Raw genomic sequence first — 9,076 nt, forward strand, 5'->3', positions numbered from 1 at the left:
TTTTCATTTATTGAACAAATACTCTAGATTTGGGTTTTTTGATTTAGAAATTAGGATAACAAGAATATTTTTGGATAGTTCAGTATTCTTTCAGAATTTTTCATCAATATATTGTATTTTTAAATAATTTTCTTAAAACCTGCTATTTTTGGAAAGTTTTCATTTATTGAACAAACACTATAGATTTGGGTTTTGTGATTTAGAAATTAGGATAACAAGAATATTTTTGGATAGTTAAGTATTCTTTCATAATTTTTCATCAATATGTTGTATTTTTAAATAATTTTCTTAAAACCTGCTATTTTCGGAAAGTTTTCATTTATTGAACAAATACTCTAGATTTGGGTTTTGTGATTAAGAAATTAGGATAACAAGAATATTTTTGGATAGTTAACTATTCTTTCAGAATTTTTCATCAATATGTTGTAGTTTTAAATAATTTTCTTAAAATCTGCTATTTTACGAAAGTTTTCATTTATTGAACAAATACTCTAGATTTGGGTTCAGTGATTTAGAAATTAGGATAACAAGAATACTTTTGGATGAATGAGTATTCTTTCAGAATTTTTCATCAATATGTTGTATTTTTAAATAATTTTCTTAAAACCTGCTATTTTTGGAAACTTTTCATTTATTGAACAAATACTCTAGATTTGGGTTTTGTGATTGAGAAATTAGGATAACAAGAATATTTTGGATAGTTAAGTATTCTTTTAGAATTTTTCATCAATATGTTGTATTTTTAAATAATTTTTTTAAAATCTGCTATTTTTGGAAAGTTTTCATTTATTGAACCAATACTCTAGATTTGGGTTTTGTGATTTAGAAATTAGGATAACAAGAATATTTTTGGATAGTTGAGTATTCTTTCAGAATTTTTCATCAATATGTTGTATTTTTAAATAATTTTCTTAAAACCTGCTATTTTTGGAAACTTTTCATTTATTGAACAAATACTCTAGATTTGGGTTTTATGATTTAGAAATTAGGATAACAAGACTATTTTTGGATAGTTGAGTATTCTTTCAGAATTTTTCATCAATATGTTGTATTTTTAAATAATTTTCCTAAAAACTGCTATTTTAGGAAAATTTTCATTTATTGAACAAATACTCTAGATTTGGGTATTGTGATTTAGAAATTAGGATAACAAGAATATTTTTGGATAGTTGAGTATTCTTTCAGAATTTTTCATCAATATGTTGTATTTTTAAATAATTTTCCTAAAAACTGCTATTTTAGGAAAAATTTCATTTATTAGAGAAATACTGTAGATTTTAGTTTGTGATTTATAAATTAGGATAACCAGCATATTTCTGGATAGTTTAGTATTCTTTCTGAATTTTTCATCAATATATTGTATTTTTAAATAATTTCCTTAAAACCTGTTATTTTTGGAAAGTTTTCATTTATTGAACAAATACTCTAGATTTGGGTTTTGTGGTTAAGAAATTAGGATAACAAGAATATTTTTGGATAGTTAAGTATTCTTTCAGAATTTTTCATCAATATGTTGTATTTTTAAATAATTTTCTTAAAACCTGTTATTTTTGGAAAGTTTTCATTTATTGAACAAATACTCTAGATTTTGGTTTTATGATTTATAAATTAGGATAACAAGAATATTTTTGGATAGTTGAGTATTCTTTCAGAATTTTTCATCAATATGTTGTATTTTTAAATAATTTTCTTTTAAACTGCTATTTTACGAAAGTTTTCTTTTTTTTGAGAAATATTGTAAACTGGGGTTTGTGATTTAGAAATTAGGATAACAAGAATATTTTTGGATAGTTAAGTATTCTTTCAGAATTTTTCATCAATATGTTGTATTTTTAAATAATTTTCTTAAAACCTGCTATTTTTGGAAAGTTTTCATTTATTGAACAAATACTCTAGATTTGGGTTTTGTGATTTAGAAATTAGGATAAAAACAATATTTTTGGATAGCTGAGTATTCTTTCAGAATTTTTCATCAATATGTTGTATTTTTAAATAATTTTCTTAAAAACTGCTATTTTTGGAAACTTTTCATTTATTAGAGAAATACTGTAGATTTTAGTTTGTGATTTATAAATTAGGATAACCAGCATATTTTTGGATAGTTGAGTATTCTTTCAGAATTTTTCATCAATATGTTGTATTTTTAAATAATTTTCTTAAAACCTGCTATTTTTGGAAACTTTTCATTTATTGAACAAATACTCTAGATTTGGGTTTTGTGATTTAGAAATTAGGATAACAAGAATATTTTTGGATAGTTAAGTATTTTTCAGAATTTTTCATCAATATGTTGTATTTTTAAATAATTTCTTAAAACCTGCTATTTTTGGAAAGTTTTCATTTATTGAACAAATACTCTAGATTTGGGTTTTGTGATTTAGAAATTAGGATAACAAGAATATTTTGGATAGTTAAGTATTCTTTTAAAATTTTTCATCAATATGTTGTATTTTTAAATAATTTTCTTAAAACCTGCTATTTTTGGAAAGTTTTCATTTATTGAACCAATACTATAGATTTGGGTTTTGTGATTTAGAAATTAGGATAACAAGAATATTTTTGGATAGTTGAGTATTCTTTCAGAATTTTTCATCAATATGTTGTATTTTTAAATAATTTTCCTAAAAACTGCTATTTTAGGAAAATTTTCATTTATTAGAGAAATACTGTAGAATTTATTTTGTGATTTATAAATTACGATAACCAGCATATTTTTGGATAGTTTAGTATTCTTTCAGAATTTTTCATCAATATGTTGTATTTTTAAATAATTTCTTAAAACCTGCTATTTTTTGAAAGTTTTCATTTATTGAACAAATACTCTAGATTTGGGTTTTGTGATTTAGAAATTAGGATAACAAGAATATTTTTGGATAGTTGAGTATTCTTTCAGAATTTTTCATCAATATGTTGTATTTTTAAATAATTTTCTTAAAACCTGCTATTTTTGGAAAGTTTTCATTTATTGAACAAATACTCTAGATTTGGGTTCTGTGATTTAGAAATTACGATAACAAGAATACTTTTGGATAGTTAAGTATTTTTCAGAATTTTTCATCAATATGTTGTATTTTTAAATAATTTTCCTAAAAACTGCTATTTTAGGAAAAATTTCATTTATTAGAGAAATACTGTAGATTTTAGTTTGTGATTTAGAAATTAGGATAACAGAATATTTTTGGATAGTTGAGTATTCTTTCAGAAATTTTCATCAATATGTTGTATTTTTAAATAATTTCCTTAAAACCTGCTATTTTTGGAAAGTTTTCATTTATTGAACAAATACTCTAGATTTGGGTTTTGTGGTTAAGAAATTAGGATAACAAGAATATTTTGGATAGTTGAGTATTCTTTCAGAATTTTTCATCAATATGTTGTATTTTTAAATAATTTTCTTAAAACCTGCTATTTTTGGAAAGTTTTCATTTATTGAACAAATACTCTAGATTTGGGTTTTGTGATTTAGAAATTAGGATAACAAGAATATTTTTGGATAGTTGAGTATTCTTTCAGAATTTTTCATCAATATGTTGTATTTTTAAATAATTTTCTTAAAAACTGCTATTTTTGGAAAGTTTTCTTTTTTTGAGAAATATTGTAAACTTGGGTTTGTGATTTAGAAATTAGGATAACAAGATATTTTGGATAGTTGAGTATTCTTTCAGAATTTTCATCAATATGTTGTATTTTTAAATAATTTTCTTAAAACCTGCTATTTTTGGAAAGTTTTCATTTATTGAACAAATACTCTAGATTTGGGTTTGTGATTTAGAAATTAGGATAAAAACAATATTTTTGGATAGCTGAGTATTCTTTCAGAATTTTTCATCAATATGTTGTATTTTTAAATAATTTTCTTAAAACCTGCTATTTTTGGAAAGTTTTCATTTATTGAACAAATACTCTAGATTTGGGTTTTGTGATTTAGAAATTAGGATAACAAGAATATTTTTGGATAGTTAAGTATTTTTCAGAATTTTTCATCAATATGTTGTATTTTTAAATAATTTCTTAAAAACCTGCTATTTTTGGAAAGTTTTCATTTATTGAACAAATACTCTAGATTTGGGTTTTGTGATTTAGAAATTAGGATAACAAGAATATTTTGGATAGTTGAGTATTCTTTTAGAATTTTTCATCAATATGTTGTATTTTTAAATAATTTTCTTAAAACCTGCTATTTTTGGAAAGTTTTCATTTATTGAACCAATACTCTAGATTTGGGTTTTGTGATTTAGAAATTAGGATAACAAGAATATTTTGGATAGTTGAGTATTCTTTCAGAATTTTTCAACAATATGTTGTATTTTTAAATAATTTTCTTAAAAACTGCTATTTTTGGAAAGTTTTCATTTATTGAACCAATACTCTAGATTTGGGTTTTGTGATTTAGAAATTAGGATAACAAGAATATTTTTGGATAGCTGAGTATTCTTTCAGAATTTTTCAACAATATGTTGTATTTTTAAATAATTTTCTTAAAAACTGCTATTTTTGGAAAGTTTTCATTTATTGAACCAATACTCTAGATTTGGAATTTGTGATTTAGAAATTAGGATAACAAGAATATTTTGGATAGCTGAGTATTCTTTCAGAATTTTTCAACAATATGTTGTATTTTTAAATAATTTTCTTAAAAACTGCTATTTTTGGAAAGTTTTCATTTATTGAACCAATACTCTAGATTTGGAATTTGTGATTTAGAAATTAGGATAACAAGAATATTTTGGATAGTTGAGTATTCTTTCAGAATTTTTCATCAATATGTTGTATTTTTAAATAATTTTCTTAAAAACTGCTATTTTTGGAAAGTTTTCATTTATTAGAGAAATACTGTAGATTTGGAATTTGTGATTTAGAAATTAGGATAACAAGAATATTTTTGGATAGTTGAGTATTCTTTCAGAATTTTTCATCAATATGTTGTATTTTTAAATAATTTTCTTAAAACCTGCTATTTTTGGAAAGTTTTCATTTATTGAACAAATACTCTAGATTTGGGTTTGTGATTTAGAAATTAGGATAACAAGAATATTTTTGGATAGTGAGTATTCTTTCAGAATTTTTCATCAATATGTTGTATTTTTAAATAATTTTCTTAAAACTCTGCTATTTTTGGAAAGTTTTCATTTATTGAACCAATACTCTAGATTTGGGTTTTGTGATTTAGAAATTAGGATAACAAGAATATTTTTGGATAGCTGAGTATTATTTCAGAATTTTTCAACAATATGTTGTATTTTTAAATAATATTCTTAAAAACTGCTATTTTTGGAAAGTTTTCATTTATTGAACCAATACTCTAGATTTAGGATTTGTGATTTAGAAATTAGGATAACAAGAATATTTTTGGATAGCTGAGTATTCTTTCAGAATTTTTCAACAATATGTTGTATTTTTAAATAATTTTCTTAAAAACTGCTATTTTGGAAAGTTTTCATTTATTGAACCAATACTCTAGATTTGGATTTGTGATTTAGAAATTAGGATAACAAGAATATTTTGGATAGTTGAGTATTCTTTCAGAATTTTTCAACAATATGTTGTATTTTTAAATAATTTTCTTAAAAACTGCTATTTTTGGAAAGTTTTCATTTATTAGAGAAATACTGTAGATTTGGGTTTTGTGATTTAGAAATTAGGATAACAAGAATATTTTTGGATAGTTGAGTATTCTTTCAGAAATTTTCATCAATATGTTGTATTTTTAAATAATTTTCTTAAAACCTGCTATTTTTGGAAAGTTTTCATTTATTGAACAAATACTCTAGATTTGGGTTTTGTGATTTAGAAATTAGGATAACAAGAATATTTTTGGATAGTTGAGTATTCTTTCAGAATTTTTCATCAATATGTTGTATTTTTAAATAATTTTCTTAAAACTGCTATTTTTGGAAAGTTTTCATTTATTGAGAAAATACTGTAGATTTATTTTGTGATTTATAAATTAGGATAACAAGAATATTTTTGGATAGTTGAGTATTCTTTCAGAATTTTTCATCAATATGTTGTATTTTTAAATAATTTTCTTAAAACCTGCTATTTTTGGAAAGTTTTCATTTATTGAACAAATACTCTAGATTTGGGTTTTGTGATTTAGAAATTAGGATAACAAGAATATTTTTGGATAGTTGAGTATTCTTTCAGAATTTTCATCAATATGTTGTATTTTTAAATAATTTTCTTAAAACCTGCTATTTTTGGAAAGTTTTCATTTATTGAACAAATACTCTAGATTTGGGTTTGTGATTTAGAAATTAGGATAACAAGAATATTTTGGATAGTTGAGTATTTTTCAGAATTTTTCATCAATATGTTGTATTTTTAAATAATTTTCTAAAAACTGCTATTTTTGGAAAGTTTTCATTTATTGAGAAATACTGTAGATTTGGGTTTGTGATTTAGAAATTAGGATAACAAGAATATTTTGGATAGTTGAGTATTCTTTCAGAATTTTTCATCAATATGTTGTATTTTTAAATAATTTCCTTAAAACCTGCTATTTTTGGAAAGTTTTCATTTATTGAACAAATACTCTAGATTTGGTTTTGTGATTTAGAAATTAGGATAACAAGAATATTTTGGATAGTTGAGTATTCTTTCAGAATTTTTCATCAATATGTTGTATTTTTAAATAATTTTCTTAAAACCTGCTATTTTTGGAAAGTTTTCATTTATTGAACAAATACTCTAGATTTGGGTTTGTGATTTAGAAATTAGGATAACAAGAATATTTTGGATAGTTGAGTATTCTTTCAGAATTTTTCATCAATATGTTGTATTTTTAAATAATTTTCTTAAACCTGCTATTTTGGAAAGTTTTCATTTATTGAACCAATACTCTAGATTTGGGTTGTGATTTAGAAATTAGGATAACAAGAATATTTTTGGATAGTTGAGTATTCTTTCAGAATTTTTCATCAATATGTTGTATTTTTAAATAATTTTCTTAAAACTGCTATTTTGGAAAGTTTTCATTTATTGAACAAATACTCTAGATTTGGGTTTGTGATTTAGAAATTAGGATAACAAGAATATTTTGGATAGTTGAGTATTCTTTCAGAATTTTTCATCAATATGTTGTATTTTTAAATAATTTTCCTAAAAACTGCTATTTTGGAAAGTTTTCATTTATTAGAGAAATACTGTAGATTTGGTTTTGTGATTTAGAAATTAGGATAACAAGAATATTTTTGGATAGTTGAGTATTCTTTCAGAATTTTCATCAATATGTTGTATTTTTAAATAATTTTCTTAAAACCTGCTATTTTGGAAAGTTTTCATTTATTGAACAAATACTCTAGATTGGGTTTTGTGATTTAGAAATTAGGATAACAAGAATATTTTTGGATAGTTGAGTATTCTTTCAGAATTTTTCATCAATATGTTGTATTTTAAATAATTTCTTAAAACCTGCTATTTTTGGAAAGTTTTCATTTATTGAACAAATACTCTAGATTTGGGTTTTGTGATTTAGAAATTAGGATAACAAGAATATTTTGGATAGTTGAGTATTCTTTCAGAATTTTTCATCAATATGTTGTATTTTAAATAATTTTCTTAAAACCTGCTATTTTGGAAAGTTTTCATTTATTGAACAATACTCTAGATTTGGGTTTTGTGATTTAGAAATTAGGATAACAAGAATATTTTTGGATAGTTGAGTATTCTTTCAGAATTTTTCATCAATATGTTGTATTTTTAAATAATTTTCTTAAAACTGCTATTTTTGGAAAGTTTTCATTTATTGAACAAATACTCTAGATTTGGGTTTTGTGATTTAGAAATTAGGATAACAAGAATATTTTTGGATAGTTGAGTATTCTTTCAGAATTTTTCATCAATATGTTGTATTTTAAATAATTTCTTAAAACTGCTATTTTGGAAAGTTTTCATTTATTAGAGAAATACTGTAGAATTTAGTTTGTGATTTATGAATTAGGATAACCAGCATATTTTTGGATAGTTTAGTATTCTTTCAGAATTTTTCATCAATATGTTGTATTTTTAAATAATTTTCTTAAAACCTGCTATTTTTGGAAAGTTTTCATTTATTGAACAAATACTCTAGATTTGGGTTTTGTGATTTAGAAATTAGGATAACAAGAATATTTTTGGATAGTTGAGTATTCTTTCAGAATTTTTCATCAATATGTTGTATTTTTAAATAATTTTCTTAAAACCTGCTATTTTTGGAAAGTTTTCATTTATTGAACAAATACTCTAGATTTGGGTTTGTGATTTAGAAATTAGGATAACAAGAATATTTTGGATAGTTGAGTATTTTTCAGAATTTTTCATCAATATGTTGTATTTTTAATAATTTCTTAAAAACTGCTATTTTTGGAAAAGTTTCATTTATTGAGAAATACTCTAGATTTGAGTTTGTGATTTAGAATTAGGATAACAAGAATTTTTGGATAGTTGAGTATCTTTCAGAATTTTTCATCAATATGTTGTATTTTTAAATAATTTTCTTAAAACCTGCTATTTTGGAAAGTTTTCATTTATTGAACAAATACTCTAGATTTGGGTTTGTGATTTAGAAATTAGGATAACAAGAATATTTTTGGATAGTTGAGTATTCTTTCAGAATTTTCATCAATATGTTGTATTTTTAAATAATTTTCTTAAACCTGCTATTTTTGGAAAGTTTTCATTTATTGAACAATACTCTAGATTTTGGTTTTGTGATTTAGAAATTAGGATAACAAGAATATTTTTGGATAGTTGAGTATTCTTTCAGAATTTTTCATCAATATGTTTGTATTTTTAAATAATTTTCTTTAAAACTAACTGCTATTTTTGGAAAGTTTTCATTTTTTGAGAAATACTCTAGATTTGGGTTGTGATTTAGAAATTAGGATAACAAGATATTTTTTGGATAGTTGAGTATTCTTTCAGATTTTTTCAGAATTTCATCAATATGTTGTATTTTTAAATAATTTTCTTAAAACTGCTATTTTTGGAAAGTTTTCATTTATTGAACAAATACTCTAGATTTGGGTTTTTGTGATTTAGAAATTAGGATAACAAAAATATTTTTTGGATAGTTAGTATTCTTTCAGAATTTTTA

Source organism: Brassica napus, chromosome A1, assembly GCF_020379485.1.
Source record: "Brassica napus cultivar Da-Ae chromosome A1, Da-Ae, whole genome shotgun sequence".
Taxonomy (NCBI): domain Eukaryota; kingdom Viridiplantae; phylum Streptophyta; class Magnoliopsida; order Brassicales; family Brassicaceae; genus Brassica; species Brassica napus.